At 35.0% G+C, this 17463-nt stretch overlaps 1 protein-coding gene across 6 annotated transcripts in view; it reads left to right on the forward strand.

The window, feature by feature from the left end:
• Positions 1-17463, forward strand: part of Nlgn1 (neuroligin 1) — an 899947-nt gene that overhangs the window by 543827 nt on the left and 338657 nt on the right. The gene's annotated exons all lie outside the window — the stretch shown is intronic.

Below are 17463 nucleotides of genomic sequence, written 5' to 3' on the forward strand. Positions count from 1 at the left end.
CGTCTACGGACAAGTTCTAAATTGTCAATGTATTTTACTGCTGCTAATTCACAATACTATTCCCTTTTAAAATGTTTTAAAATTCACAATAGGCATAAAAGTATAAGATAGGTGATAGATGGGTGATAAATAATCTATCTGCAAACTAAGAAAATATTACATATTCTTTAAAAGTTTATTTCCTGTTAATATAAAATCTTAGTTCTGAATTCTTCCATTCCAATGAAAATTCAAAGATTTTCAATAATTACAATTGTCATTCAGAACTTTAGCTGTCATTCATTCTTGTTTCCAGGGCTGCCATTTTTAGTCATAGTAACCTGAAAACCCTAATATTTTACTATAATTAGCTTTTTACAGACCTATAATTATCAAAACAGCTTGGTACTGGCACAAGAACAGGCCTGAAGACCAATGGAATAGAACTGAGGTCCCAGATATTAACCCACAGACCTATGGCCACCTAATCTTTGATAAGGGATCCAAAAAAATAGAATGGAAGAAAGACAGCCTCTTCAACAAGTGGTGCTGGCAGAAGTGGTTAAGCACCTGCAGAAAACTAAAGTTGATTCCTTCTTTGTCACCCTGCACCAGGATTAACGCCAAATGGATCAAAGACCTCGAGGTAAAAGCAGATACACTGAAAACTTTACAAGAAGGAATAGGAGATACACTAGGCCTCCTTTGCACAGGTCGAAACTTTCTTAAAAAGGACCAAGAAACACAAAAAAACAGAGAAAGTCTGGATAAGTGGTACTGCATTAAACTGCAGAGCTACTGTATGGCAAAGGACATCGCTAGTTAATTGAGTACAAAGCCTACAAAGTGGGAGAAGATCTTCACTAACAAGACAACAGACAAAGGCCTCATATCTAAAATATATCACCAGCTCAAAAAATTGAATCACTCCAAAACTAATCTCCAAAGTAACAACCATCCCATTAAATGATGGGTCAAAGATGCAAAGAGAGTCTTCTCTGAAGAAGAATTAAGAATGGCCTATAGACACATGAAGAAATGCTTGACATCTCTGGCCATAAAAGAAATGCAAATCAAAACAACTCTAAGATTCCACCTCACTCTGGTTAGAATGGCCAGGATCAGGTAATCTAATAACAACAGATGCTGGAGGGAATGTGGCTAGGAGGGATCACTACTACACTGTTGGTGGGAGTGCAAACTCGTTCAATCACTATGGAAAGCAGTATGGCAGTGCCTCAAAAGGCTAAATATAGAGCTCCCCTATGACCCAGCAATTTCACTACTTAGCATTTACCCAATTGTCCAGAAACAAGGGCATACTAAATCCACTAGCACAACGATGTTCATTGCAGCACTACTTACCATAGCAAAGATGTTGAACCAACCCAGATGTACCTCAGTTGATGAGTGGATCAATAAGATGTGGTATTTGTACACAATGGAATTCTATGCTGCTGTCAGAAAGAATGACATCGCCCCATTTATTAGGAAATGGAAAGATTTAGAAAAAATCATATTAAGTGAAGTAAGCCAGACTCAAAGGAACATAGGCTCAATGGTTTCCCTCATTTGTCATAATCAGTAGAAACCTTGGGGTCTCCTAGCAGAGATTTGCAATAGAGCAAAACCTTGATACATAAGCCCATATAGTATGATGCTAAATGAAAGGATCTCTAGGATATAGAAACAAAAGCCATATAATGAGTGATTGTTGTCCTTAACGTACTATGTTATCTCTCATCTCTTTTGCTGTCCCTAGCTTATCTCATATTGTTACAGTATCTCACTTTGTTATCAGATAGATTGGATATATTTGTATTTGGTTATGTGAAATTGGATAGGGAAGGGGGGAAAACAAGATGAAAGGTGGGGATGGGGGGGAGGGAAATGGGGACCAAGACATCAATGTATGTGAATTAATGCACCTTCTATCTGGTGAATATAATGTAACCCTTCTATTAATTACAATAAAATATATGAAAAAAATTTCTAAGTGACTACAAAATTAAAATATTTTGAGAAAAGTGAATATTTCATTTTTCTATTATCTTTACGTAGTTTTACAAAGGAATTGCCATTAAAACATTTGATGCATGTTGATTAATTAAATATTTTTCAAAATATTAAAACAGCATAACTTCATTAACTTGAATTTGTAGATTTTTTTTCTTGGCATAAAGACGAGCAAATTTTATTCTGTAGTAATCTCTCTCCTTGCCTTTAGAAAAAAATAAGTGTATTAATTATAATTTAAATATACAGGGGTAATATTCTATTATATATACTAGAGTAACATGAATAACATGAATGCCAGCATTAGATTATCCTCAGTGACTATGTAAAAGCCAGTGAAGCTTTTAGGATCATGTTAAAGTAACATAATCTTAATATATCTGCATCATATATTTATCATTAGGATTTATTAGGGAGTATGCCACACCTTGCTTGACATAAAATAGGTTTTTAACATGGTCTGAATTAATTTAAATCTTACAGATATTTTTATAAATCAGAAGAATTTAGCCTTCCTTATCAGATACGTATTTGGGGTTCTTTCACCGTCATCAATAAGTGCTACTTAAGTTTGTCATATAATAAATGGTACTTAATCTTAATAATATTAAAGCATTAAAAGAGAGAAGTTCTTATAAATCTGATTGGTAAAAATTTCTGTATTAAAAGCTTCTAACGTTTGGGATGACACATTCAGGTTCTCTGCCAAGTTTTGTATTCATTTGATAGATTGGATGTATCCTACTAACTACATGCTTCAGGAATACAAGTTCCATCAATTTCTTGCCTTTCCATGGCTTGGTTGGACTTGCCTAATTTATTGGCCCATGGTGGCTTTGGATGGAGGAAAAGCTTGTTACCAGTGGAATGTACACAACTACCTGCTTGTTGCCAGGGCTTTACATTCTGAACACCATATGGTAGATGTTCTTTATTTTGCCTCCCTTGCATATTCCCTTTTTTCTTACCACTTACCAGCTAAGATATGTACTCACCTTAGTGGAATTCAAAGACAATGTCACATTGTCACATTTGCCCACACAGTATCAGAAATCAGTGCACCTACTGAGAGCTATAATTGGAGTTACCTTTTACTGAGTGAGTAGGCATGACATGACTTTTCATGCCATAGCTACAATGGAACCTTTTACAGATGATCATTGATGAAGTTAAAAAAGAAAATAAAAGAACAGGTAAAGATTTCTCAAATCTTTTATGGGGTGAATAAACCTTTGTATTAAATTATATGGCTAGATAACTCAAATAAACCTTTCCTAGAATTCCCCCAGGTAGCATTTAATGTTAAAAGAAAAGCTTTTCATGAAAAATAAGGATTGTTTGCATGGCTGTACTTGATGCCTTGAGATATGATTTGTGTGTGTGTGTGTGTGTGTGTGTGTGTGTGTGTGTGTGTGTGTGTGTAGTTTCTGAGGCCTCACACTCTCACTTGATTTTTTTTTTTTTGCTTAAGGCTCCACTTATGAAGTTTTGCTGGTTAACTGCCGTTGAGAGTCTTGTAGACTTGTCAGGGTGGCTTTGAACTATTACCTTCAGAGCTCTGCTTCCTGATTAGCAAAGATTACAGGCAACTGGCCCTGATAAATATTTTGGTGCACAACCTCTATCTCTATTATGATTGTTACATTCCAAGTATCATCTATCAAAAATGTGAATCATATATATATATATATATATATACACACGCACACACATTCAGGCAGAAGTTGATCATTCTAATTATTGTTATTTATTATGTTTTTAGCACCACTGGTACTGGTGATTTGGTAAAAAACTTTCAGATTAGAGGAGGAACCATTATTTTCGTATTTCCTAAGCGACATCGATTTGTATGGCTAACGTTTTAGCAGTAAGAAGCAAAATATAAAACTGCAGCCTGCTGTGAAGAGAAGTCTACACATTGAATGAACACTGCAGGGACATGTTCATAAATATTCATTAAGCAGGCTTTCATTGAAAATGAAATTTAAGTACTTAAGGTAATTTGATACAAGTAGGAGCAAATCTACTTTACCACAGCTAACGGATACAGGATAGACTGGAATCAGCTCTGAGATCATAGTGTTTAGAGACTGCCTTGTGCACCCCAAAACATAAATAAGAAAATGGAGGGCTTATACATTGTCACGTCTATCCTGGTGTCTCTAAAGTCCGTCTTCCTAAGACAAAACAAAACAGCTTCCAATACACTAGCAAATCAATCTGGGGAGTTCTCAGGGAAGAGGCAGTAAAACATATTTTGTGTGAGTATGTATTTATGTATGTATTATGTATGTATATATTTTGTTGATTATGGGGCTTGGGCATTATCCTTGAGCTCTTTTTTTGAGCTCTTACTTTTTCTCAAGGCTAGGTCTCTCACACCTTGAGCCATAGCTCCACTTCTTTCAGGTTTTCTAGTAGTTAATTTGAGATTAACTACTAAACTTCCCTGCTTAGGTTTTGAATCAAGATTCTCAGCTCTCATTCTCCTGTGTGGCTAGGATTACAGGTGTGAGCCACCAGAGCCTGGCTGAAATATATCTTCTTAAAGGCAGTATATTCAAGAGGTCAGGTGACTTGCTCTTTCAAATCTGTGGAGTTCCAGGAAGTCCCGAAACCCAGTAATTTATTATGTACAGAATACAACAGCACTGCCTCCATCTACACCATCATGCAAAGGAGAGAGTGTGGGTGTTTATAGAACCTTAGTAAGCTGTAAAGTCTCATAAAACTATACATTGTTAGAGATTTTCCTACTGTTCATTTCTCTGTACTTACCAAAGCCAATTCCTCAAAAAGTGCTTAATTCCCACTGACCTATAAAGAAAGTAGTTCTTTTGCTGTATCATTTTTGTTATCACTACACTTCAGAGATATAGGGAGAAAATTCAGTGTTATTATTGAGAGAAGCATGCCTAAGAGCAAGGAGTGTGTGTCCTTAGAAAGAGAACCAGTCTTCAACAACCAGGAAATGCAACTGTGGGAGAAAAGAGAGGACTCCATTGAGGGGAAAAATGAGGGAAGATCATCAACAAATTAAATCAAGTAGAGAAAATGGTATCAATAGATTAATGCCCATGGGATTGTTCAAGAAAGCTTCTGAAAAAGTACCATTGTCCTCAGTGAAAGGATGTCGAGGAGTATGCGCAGGTATGTAGGGGCATTTGAAGATGAATGTCTAATGGAGTTACTAAAGTGCTTGCTCCTTATTTTATTTTTGATGGAAGCAATGTTTTCATTAACACAGAATGTCTTTAGAGCTACGAAGAAATGAAGCTTAGTATTCTGAAAGGCCGCCTGGCTGGGTGAGGGCCATTGGGGCAGAGTAGGATGGATGAGAAAGTATGACAATTCAGCTAGGATGTGTCATCCCAGAAAAAGGGCTCCCAGAAAAATGTGTGTCATTGCTTATCTCTGGTGCAATTGTGTACACATGGGCTAATGTTGCTTTGTTCCAGCCAGCTGAAGTGAGGAGAATTTAACCTTTAGCATACAACTGGCCATGGTGGTGGCTGAGGATGAGGATTTGTTGGAAGGATATTCAAAGAGTCACATGAAGTCCTTAAGAACAAAATATTCAATGGCTATGCAGCAAAGATGTTGAAGAGGCTGAAAATAATTAAGAAAAGCTTGGCAAAGTGTGGAAATGCCTGTTGGAGTCTTTGTGAATGGGTAAAGTAGAAGCCATTGGTGAAAGAGGTGGGTTAAACTTTCAGAGGAGCATTGTCTTCCAGAGAAATGGTACTTGGATCAGAAGGGGCTCAGATGTCAATCTCCATGGGAATAACAGTACTGCCAGAACCTAGAAGTTCAGTGAATGGCAGGGGAAAAAAAGACTATGACAGAGTAGTGGTTGGAAGTTATACTGTGGAGATAAGAGACTGGTTCCCACTACTAAATCGTAGAAGATAAAAATCAATCTCAGTAGGGTGTGGTAGCATAAACCCTGCATCCTAGCAAGTGAGTGGCTGACACAAAAAGATGCTGAGTTAAAGATCAACCTTGGCTACATCCCAAGATCTTCTCTCAAAAAAAGGGAGAAGACAGGACAAGCAAGATGAGAGGGAAGTGAATGCGGAGAAGAGCCACCAGTGCCTCATGCCTGTAATCTTAGCTACTCTGGAGGCTGAAATCTGGATGATCTTCATTCCAGACTTGCCCAAGAGGTAAAGTTCATCAGACACTATCTGAAAAATAACGAGCAAAAAGCAGAGCTGGTAACGTGGTTCAATTGATAGAGTTCTAGCACACCAAATCCACTGAGTGTGCATGAGGCTCTTATATTTTGGTACAAACAAAAAAGGAAAAAAATAGAGAGTGAAACAAAAAGCAGAATGTCTTCTCATAAAATCTCATTTCCATGAAGGCCAGAAAGTCTAAGGACTGTAGAAAGAGATCAGAATGAGGATGGTCAGAAAAGTGACCACAAGGGTATTTTTCCTGAGTGGTGTGCTGATCTTGGGGCCTCAAATTACATGAGGTCCCCAAACATTAGAACAGATCATATTTCTGTCAGGCCCTGATCATTTCCCTTTAGAGCTGTGTGATGAGGAGATAATAACTCTCAGATCAACTGAGGTTTGTGTGGTATTTTATTTACATTTTCCTTAACTCACATGTATCCATTTAGGCCATGACTGATTTTGTTGTGTTCAAGTAACAAGAAGACAGCGCAGCCCATGAATGTGAATCTCACACATACCTGCAGACCTCCAGGGCTCAATTTCATTTTCATAAATCTTCATAAGATAGTCTATCTTTAGGGTTATTTTTATAATAACAATATAATCTATCCAATAGCACTGAAAGGGAAATGTCACTACCTTAATGGTGGAAAGTTGTAGTCTATCCATGAGAAAATGGGAAAAGAGATTATTTAACTCCCTCAAACTTTAGAAAACCATTAGCAACAAAGCCAATCATACACTCAGCTACAGTAACTAAAGCAAGTACACAACTAAAGTAAATATCTACTCAACTAAAGCAACTATAAGCAAAGAAACTGAGCTCAATAACAGAATAATTTTCCAATATCAGGCAAAAAAAATCAGAATATTTTATATTCTGTAGCACGTGAATGAAAGAATATCTTCTTTTTCTTTCATTTAGTGGTTATATGGAAAAATCACCCTAAAACTTGAATTGTAATATGAAGAATGGAGTTATCTTAATTATAAGCAGGTATTTTCTTAGATTTTAAATTTTATTCGTATCACAGTAAAGCCCAAATGTGCATTATTTTAATAGAGATTAAATTACTTTACTGAATTAAGTAGACTTAATACTTTCTTAATTAGAATAACTGTCTATTTCTTAGATTCTTCAACTTTCTGAAATTTTGTCAAACAACAGAGATCAGGTTATACTGTATGTTTTTATTAGTATTAACTAATATTTCCCAACTCTATCTTTTGTACACTATTCTATGTTCCGTAAATATCTACTTCATCTTTCTCTCTCATTCTCTCCTGATAGTCTGTATTTTCTCAGAAAATCTTTTGATGAATTTCTCTAGGTGTGTACTCAGAGTCTTACTCTTGCTCAACCTGCTCGCTCAAGATTGGCAATCTACCACTTAAACCAGAACTGCAGCCCTAAATTTTGCTTGCTCATTGGAGATGAAGTCTAGGAAACTTTTCTGGCTAGACTGGCTTCAAACTTTGATTCTCCCAGGTCTATGTCTCTTGGATAGCCAAGATTATTTAGTCAGCTACCATATCCAAGTTTTATGAGATTCTGTGGATCACAAAGTCAACTTTCAGGAGAGGATTAAACTCAAAGCAGGTTGAGGCCATGACCTTGTCACCGTGCTATTGCTTTTCAAATATCTGATGAAGCTGATTAGAAAAGCACGGAGTAGCTCTGCAGTTAAGCCATGATATTGTGTGTGCCTGTGGGAACTCTCCCTAGGAAAATCTCTGTGCTGGGGATTTAAGTTTAGAATTTCTTTGATGGCTCATGGCAACTTTGTGAGATAAGGAAAATGAGCTTGATGGGTCACACTGCTGTTCCCAATTTGAGGAAAGCTAACTTTCTTTCCATTTACTGCTATGGCTCATTGTTTCTGTGCTTTCTTCCTGTCTTCCATGCCTCTGAAGTCTTTTATTTCCCTTTCTATTCTCACTGCTTTAGTTCAGGACTCTACACCTCGCATCAAATCAAATAAGCTCTCTTACAACCCATGCTTTCTCATGACCTTGCTTGTGAGATAATTTTTCATTAAACCATAGGAGGGTGACAGAGGTTAAGGGAGACGTCAGAGGTCATGTAGCTCCAAATGTCAGAGATGGGTAGAACTGTAACTTCCTAAATGGAAGTTAGGATCCTTAGTTAAAATCACAGCACAGAATCAATAGTTAAAACCTAATCTGAAACTTTTCTTTTATGTACTTCATTGTGGAAATATGGATTTTTTTACCTGCCCTGAAGGTCAATACATGCTAGTTTTATTGGAACCCAGGAGAAATGAAAAATCCAATAATGTCACTCATATACAAAGTTAGTCAAGTTCCCCTCCCTTGAAGTTCAAAGTGGCTGATTCCATTTGTCATGAGAATATGAAGCATACACAATGCACATTTACACACACTCACACAAGCACCTACTATTGAATCAAGTTAGATAAACAGTAATGAAAAAGCCTAGAAAGACTAGACTATATAGTTTGCGTTAATCTTGTTTCATTTTTCCTGCTTCTTGAGCTTATTTACCCAGTAATTAGTGAAAGAATGTTTTAAATAACCAAGGTCTAATTGAATATATGTATGAGTGTGTGTGTGTGTGTGTGTGTGTGTGTGTGTGTGTGTGTGCCTGTTTGTCTCTCTGTCTGGCCTGTCTTTCCATGAGTTCTAGGGCTTGAACTCATAGCTTAGGTATTGTCCCTTAGCTTAGGTATTGTTCAAGGCTGGGGAAACCTCTTAAATCACAGTTTCACTTCCAATTTAAGGCAGGTTAGTTGGACATAAATATCCCATGGATTTTTCTGCCCAGCTTGGTTTGAAGCAGCAATCCTCAGATTTCAGCCTCCAGAGTACCTAGGACTAAAAATGTGAGCTACTTGTACCCAGCTCAAATATTTGTAAGCTAAGAGAAAATATTGAATCACATCAAGAAGAAGCTGAAGCAAATGCAAGGTTTGAGATGACAAAGAAATATCACAAAGTATACAGCAAATGAGGATTTGAGCATGTTGAAAATATCTGAGCTTATTTTCAAGGATAATTCTTCCAGCAGAACACAGGACTCATTTTCCAAAGTATGGAGAATTGGATTTTATTTTTTTAATTTTTAATTTTTTTAATAACTTTATTCTAGAGGTGATGTACAGTGTGGTTCCAGTTACATAAGTCTGTAATAAGCTTGAATTTTGAATTTTAGTGTGCTGAGTAGTCACTTCATAAAAATGTTTGAATTTCCTTATTACTATGAACTCTTTATGATCTTATTTATTAATTAGTGTTATTATGTTATTTTAAGACTAACTTGGTATTTTTATGTTTTTTCTTCTTATTGGTATCATGGAATTTGTTTTTTATTCTTTTTTGCATACCACTATTTATTTTTTTATTGTTGGGTGATGTATAGAGGATTAGAGTTACATTCATCAAGTAGTTAGTGCATTACTTTGTGAATATTCATACCCCTTCTCATGTTTTCCCACTTCCCCTCCAACCAACCCGTTCCAATCATCTTGTTTTTTCACTTCCATTCTTTATTTCAAATAAACAAATAAACATATACATCATACCAGGTACCAAAGTCAGATACAGTAACATATGAAATAAAGCATAAGGGGGGAAAAGGAGAAAAGAAATAACTTCACAAAGTACATTAAGAGCAACAATCACAAAGATAAATCTCTTGTTTCCATATCCTAGAGTTCATTATGTTTAACCTCATCCTATATGGATCTATGTACCTAGCTTTTGAGCTATTGTGATCCTCTGCTAGGAGAATTCTAGACATATACTAATTATTACAGTTGAGGGAAACTATGGAGCCTGTGTTTCTTTGGGTCTGGCCCTTATTACTGCTGGTATTTTACCATTTGAGCTACCAGGCCTTTTATTCTTTCATTGTTTTGTCTGCATATTGTTTTTCTATGGATCCAGCTTTGGACTATAAATCTCTTATCTATGCTTTCCCGCAGTTGAGATTAAAGACATGCCACAATGTCTGGATTATAATTATTTTTTTTTGCCAGTCCTGCGGCTTGAACTCAAGGCCTGAGCACTGTTCTTAGGCTTTCTCAAGACTAGAACTCTACCACTTGAGCCACACCGTCACTTCTGGCTTTTTCTATGTATGTGGTACCCAGGAATCAAACCTAGATCTTTGTGCATGCTGGACAAGCACTCATTCACTAGGCCAAACTCCCAGCCCCGATCTGGATTATTTGTTGAGTCTGTATCTCACTAATTTTTTTCCAGGTTGACTTAAACTTTAATCTTTCTAACAGTTGCCTCCTGAGTAGCTAAGATTATAAACATGAGACAGTTTGCTTGGTCTATTTTACTATAAACTCTTTTTTAAAATGGTTCTTTTTCTTTTGTTATCTTGTTCAAACATTTACTGTTTTCATCTACAATAGGTACAGAAAGATTTAAGAGCAAGGGCATCAGGCAATCAGTGTGCTGTATATTTTACATACATACATATCTCTTTATCTAAATGTATGTTGTTAATATATAGTACCATTCAGTAGAATATGCTGATATTCTACAGTTCAGAAATAGCAGAATGTCTATTTTATATGGATTGCAATATTTTGGGGGTTAATTGTAAATTATTTGAAAATAAGAGTATGTCAAGGTGCATAAAATTTACATGACTTCAAATTCTAGTGTATATAAGCAAACTGGTTTTTAAAACTGCCCTGTATATGTTCATTTACTTCTCTGTTGCTGTTTTGTTGTTGTTATTGCTGTTGTTGTTATTGTTTAATCCAATGGCAAAATTGAGTAGTTGTAAGATATCTAGGTCAAAGTCTAAACCATTAATGTGTAGAATTTTACAGTGCAAGTTACCCAGTCCTCATATAAGGTACTGGTATTCTTGGCTTATAAAATTACCCCCAATTGAGAAGGTTCCATTTTTTTCTGTAACCCTCCTGTGACTGACTGTCTTTTCCCATCCTTCTAGCAATATCCAGTCTCTTCTTTAAAAAATATTGTAAAGGTGATATACAGGGGAGTTAGTTCTGTATGTCAGGGATAGCACATATTTTTTTGAGCAGTATCATCTCTTCCCTCAATTTCTCTCCATTTTTTTCCCTCCTGATTCCTCTCTCCAAGTTGTATAGATCATATTCAACATATTATCTATAGAATATCAATAATTGAACTAGTACACCCTCTGTCTCACCATTTCTGTATTTCTCCTTCCTCTCCCCTAAACAGATAGGTTTACATAAAAGACAAAAGTGTACAGAAATCAAAAACAGTGATCAGGTTGAAAAGAAAATGAAAAGTAAAATACCCCCCAAAACCCTCCTGTTTCCACTTCAGTTTCTTGGATTTTTTTTTTTTTTTGCCAGTTCTGGGCTTGAGCTTGGGCCTGAATATTGTCCATGGGTTTTTGCTCTGCCACTTGAGCAATAGCACTACTTTTTCTATATATGTGGTACAGAGGAATCTAACTTGGATCTTAGTACTTGCTAGATGAGCACTCTACCACTAGGCAAACACCCATCCCTGGAGATAATTTTGATCAAATCATTTGATATAACCACATGCACATAGCTATTGAGCCTTTGTGATCCTCTCCTTAAAATATCGTACTTCAGTCTCACTGTGTGAATGTTTAGAGTCTTGTCTAATTTAACATATCCATGTGTATTATTTTTTTGCCCTTTACTATCCACTGGCTTACTTGTAGATTTATAGGAATTCTAATTATAAAAATGAGGAAAATCATGCAACCTATGAGGAAAATCATGCAATCTTCAAGTCTGGCTTACTTTGTTTGGTAAATTTTTTCTAAGCTTTCCATTTGCTTATCAATAGGGCAATGCCATTTTGATGGAAATATAAAATTCCATTGTGTAAATATATCACATTTTCTTGATCTGTTTGTCCACTGAAGGGCATCTGGGTTAATTCCATATCTTGGATATGCTCAGTTTATTCTTTGTATCAGTAAATTCATTTTATGTCAACCATGAATGTGATTGAAGACATAAATGTAAGGAATATTTTTGAATGTAAATTAGTTTCTAAACAAACGTCACAAGATATCTGGGCATGTTACTGTTAAAGAAAAAACACTGCTTTACTTCAAAAAATATGCTAAAATCCAAAGAGCATAAACTTTGACTCAAATGTCATAGTAGGATTTCTTTCATCAATAGGTTTATTATATAAAATCAGAGTTGTCATTTTCTTTATAAAGCATAAAAATGGTATAATAAATGAGTAATCCCACAAAATATTTTGAACATACTATTTAGATTATAATAGCCAGTGGGTTTTAATTCCCTTATGATATATGTCCACTCAAATTTGGGGGTACAGATTTGGATTTAAAGATAAAAAAATCTGCATAAAGGATTTTAAAATAAAATAGCCTATGGATAAGTGGTGGTTTGGTATTGTTTTATATATTCCAAATATTTAATTTGTTTTTATAATTTACATATCTCGTCTCTCCACTTGCCTTTCCTTTAAGCACTCCATTTTTCATCCTAAACATGGATGTACGGATACTTTCATTCCCATTTCTCTTAAACACCACACACTTCATGGGTATTTCAAGTAGCTTAATTTGCATTAGTTTTTTTCCCCTCTACCATAAGTTTACAGATTTCAAGTGAAGACACGAATCAAAAGATATTTCCATTACTTGTTCTTGTGTTGTAAAGACAATTCTCTCTAAGGAGTATGGCACTCTCCCAAGTGTATATGGATGACCAAATGACGATGGCAGATGGCAGTCCACGGATGTGATTATGGCAATTTAAGGTAGTATTTTTACACATCCCTAAATTGAAACTCTCAGGTGAAAGTTTATCATGAGATTGAAAAAAATAACCTTTAAAAATAAATAATCTGGGGAAGCTTTCCCCAGTTACTCTATTGATTCCATCATTTGTAGGCTTTCAAGGCATAGACCTTGCTTTTATAATAACTGTTGGCAGTCTTTTGCCTTAGCTGTTTATTTAAAGCCTGGTCATCTTAATTGTCATTATTTTCCTTGGAAGTAATGGTATTAACAAATTTTTACATTGTGCTATGATTCCAGTTTTATAGTAGCCATCTAGGACTAATATGTTTTTTTTTCTTTTTTGTTTTCCTTCTTTTGCCAGTCCTGGGGCTTGAACTCAGGGCCTACGCACTGTCCTTGGGCTTTCTCTAGGCTAGAGCTCAACCACTTGAGCCACAGCACCACTTCCAGCTTTTTTCTATGTATATGGTACCGAGGGTACCTGGGTCTTCGTGCATGCAAGGCAAGCACTCTACCACTAGGCCTCACTACTGGTCCCTAATATATTTATTTCTTTTGTTTAGAAATATAGCTGAAAGTAAATATTTTTCATAACTAGAGTAAATATACATCATGGGAAATAATATCCATAAGAAACACAGAGACAAATAAGTATCCAGAAACACTATTTTTTTCTGAATTAACTTATAATCGAAATTTCAAATCATGGAACTAATAACTTGCTTCCAGTCACTCCCATCTGGTTGTGCTGATTCCATTGTGCAGCTATTGGGCCATTTTGGTGAACAACCATATCAAAAAGATCGTTAGAAATAGGAGCAAAATTAGGATGCACTGGCTCTGCATAAGGGCCTGAGCTATTAGTTAGCAGTACATAATTTTCCACTAATGAACTTTGTGGCTATACCAGCTGCTCAGGATGATATTTTTTTTCTTTCCTTCTTAATTACAAAGTATAAAGTCGAGTTATCTGAATGCATAAACTAAATCCTCCAACAGTGGGATGTACTGAGATCTATATGAGTGAAACAAGAGACAAGGCTTGGAGAATAAAATCAACCTTTACTAACTTTAGTAATTGCTAAAGTTAGAAGATATGATTTATTATTAGATCCAAACATGATCATCCTGCAAACAAAAAATATAACATAACCGGATCTTTATGTTGCAAGTGATTCATCATTACCAGTGAGATTTAAATATCTGCATTATGAATATTTTTAAATTAGTTACAATGAATTGAGAGAGGCAGTGAATAATTCATAGCTTTTCTTTATCTGTGCCATAGCCTCTAATAAGTAATTGGTAGAAAATAATTAATAATAACAAGTAATAACTTTGGTAAATGATTTCATATGTTTGGTTATTGCTTTGCTTTATATCTCTATAAATTATTTCAATATTGTCAAAATGTGCTCAGATTCAGAGGGAGTGTTAGAAGCCTAGTCTTCCATCAGGAAACAGCTAGGGCTCATGCCTGCCTGTAAATGCTTAGGAGGGTAAGATCTGGAGTGTTGTGGTTTGAAGATACTCAGGGTAAATAAGTTTATTGACTCCCGTCTTCTATTAGCCAGCAAAGAGCTGGATTTATGCAGTAAACCACCATTCTACTAAACCAGCTGAGCAAGAGCGAAGTCCCTGAGTTTGAACTGATAACACAAACAAACAACAAACAGTCCAATAAATAGGAAGCAGTTATTTTTGACAATTACATTAGATAGTGTGCATTGATATATGTTAATGTTTCCATTTTAGAAAATTAGTCACAAAAATTAAACAAATTAAAATTAAATTAAAAAATCACACACTTTTGTAATTATTTTACAGAATCAATTACCAAAATAATAGTCTGTCATCATTATAAATTTTAAGTGGCAATAACTAGTTGTGACCCAAGAAGTATTTTATGCTAAGTATAAAGCCTACCAAGCAAACATAAATAGGTCATGTAATTAGAATAACACTTGAGCATCTATTAAGAGCTGGTGATCCACACATCAGAAAACATCGTAGCTATTAAACTAGTCAGGACTCATTACATGTTCCCCAAATATACCAGTCTTAATATAATCACTCAAAGAATGTTGTTTAAAGGTAAAACATATTTATAAAGTATTACTTAACTGGGCATAGCTGCACACGCCTGTAATCCTAGCTACTTAAGAGGCTGATTTTATTCAGTGAATGAGAAGTGTAAGCCACATCAACGCATTACAAGATAAAAACTATAAGCTTCTTTTGCTGGTTGTAAAGATTACCATTCAAGGATTAATTCATGGTGTTTTTTTAGGCTTTCAGAAGCACTATGTGTGTGGATGGACAGTACATGGATTTAGACTAACACATTGATATATTATATACTAGTCTGAATAATACCATGCACAATATAGCATGTAAATTATATTTGATACTACAATAATTTTAAAACCATAGCATAATAGATATACTATATATTATATATACTTCCAAGATAACTAATATGTTATATGTTGAATATTATATAATATATAGTACATGCTATATAGCATATAGCATATAGTAGATACATAATACATTTCCATCTATGAATCTTTTAAAAATGCAATGCACAAGCCTCTCAAAATCTGGATGAGTATATTTCCTGGAGGAAAATTACATTAAATATTTATATTTAGGAAGCTGTTCTGATCATTTCTATTGGAAATGGTTGTAGGTAGGCTAAAGGATTTTGCTCATCTGTAAGCCTTGACAATTGTAAGATTATATCCACAAAGCCCCTAAGACTGGCATTTTTGTTGTCTCGTTCTATGACTGCCGTCTATTCAATATTGATAATTATATACCTTTGGACATTGCGTGTAATTTCATTTTTAAGTTCAAAAATTATTGCATGTGTTATGTAAAATGAACTTACAGACACAAATTGTTACCCAAGTATTTGGCAGAACATATCACCAAATGCAAAATATTCACATACTGGAAATAAATTGTCAGGTAGCCTAAAATTTCAACTGGAAATGATCATCATTGTGTTCATGAGCAGAGCTAAGCTATGTTGAAAGCCTTAAAAAATATATTGATTTTTCCAAAGTACTTCTCACTTCAGTAGAAAAGAATTAAGTTAAATCTGTAGGAGATAAAAGCTAAGCAGCCCTTTGCTTGAAGGTCTATGTCCTGTTGCATTTATCTCCTGGGTTAAAATCATTTATTGATTGCTAATCACCTGTGGTTGTTTATACACAACAGGCTCTCCAGATGGCCTAACTCACAGGAGGATTTTATATATATATATATATATATATATATATATATATATATATATATATATATATCACAGGAAGTGATCAATAGGAAAGAGTCATAATGATCTTCTGAAAGAAAACCTAAAGATTTTTCCCATGGTGGCTGTCTGTCCATGTGAGATAGGATCGTCACAACAGACATAAGGGAGAAAAATGTTTTGAACATTTTGATTTTATATGCACATTTCTGAATTCACTATAATTATATTAAAAATAAAAGAGAGTCAGTTGAAAAATTACTTTTACAGAGAAATTCAATTTTTGTCCAGATAATCATAGTACATGCCTTTGTTATATTGAGTTATTGGGTATCTAATTGTTTCTTTTCTTTTTTTCCTTTTATTTACTGATACCTGGCTATAGCATCCAGCAAAGAACCAATTCCTATCATTAAAAAAAAGTTAGATGATATTTAGCTCATGATTTTCTTTTAAAAATAAAGTGGACCAATACATTTTCAATCCAAAAGTGATTATTTAGTTGTAAACCAAAAATATCCTGCATGTAATCAATTAAAATAGATTTAAATGTATATTTTGGGGACTGGGCTAGAAATAGGAAATAAAAACATGAATTATTTAAAACTCATCCCAAAATTCATCTTGTATCCATGGTTACTTTCAGATTGTAAGGACACTAAGGTAATGAGAAATTAGTAAATACCTTATACTGTTTTTTCAACAGTTAAAAGTCAGTGTTGGGCCAAGAGTGTGGCTTAGCATGTATGAAGCCCTGGATTTGATTCCTCATATACACATACACAAAAAAAGTTGTAAGTAATGAAGTGTCCCAAATAGTAGAGGACTAGTCTTGATAAAGCCCAAGGACAGTGCCCAGGCCCTGAATTCAAGCCCCAGGACTGGCAAAATAAATCAGTGTGACTGGAAAAGGGTAGCTCGTGTCTCTCATCTGCATTCCTAACTAAGGAGTTTGATATCTGAGGATTATGATTCAAAGTCAACTAAGCACTAAAAATGTTGAAAGTGAAGTTGTGGCTGAAGCAGTAGAGCAAAAGCCTTAAGCAAAAGAAACTCAGGGGCAGCTCCCAGACCCTATATTCAAGACCCCAAACAGGCAGGCACACACACACACACACACACACACACACACACACACACACACACACATTGATATCTAATAATTTCCTAGTATACAATATGTGTTATCCCTAGTTCCAATCTGAGTGAATAACTCAGTAAATTTTTTTCCTGAAATCATTGGGGCTGAGGTAGAGCTGCGGAATAGA

Source organism: Megascapheus bottae, chromosome 1, assembly GCF_031878675.1.
Source record: "Megascapheus bottae isolate mThoBot1 chromosome 1, mThoBot2.hap1, whole genome shotgun sequence".
NCBI lineage: Eukaryota > Metazoa > Chordata > Mammalia > Rodentia > Geomyidae > Megascapheus > Megascapheus bottae.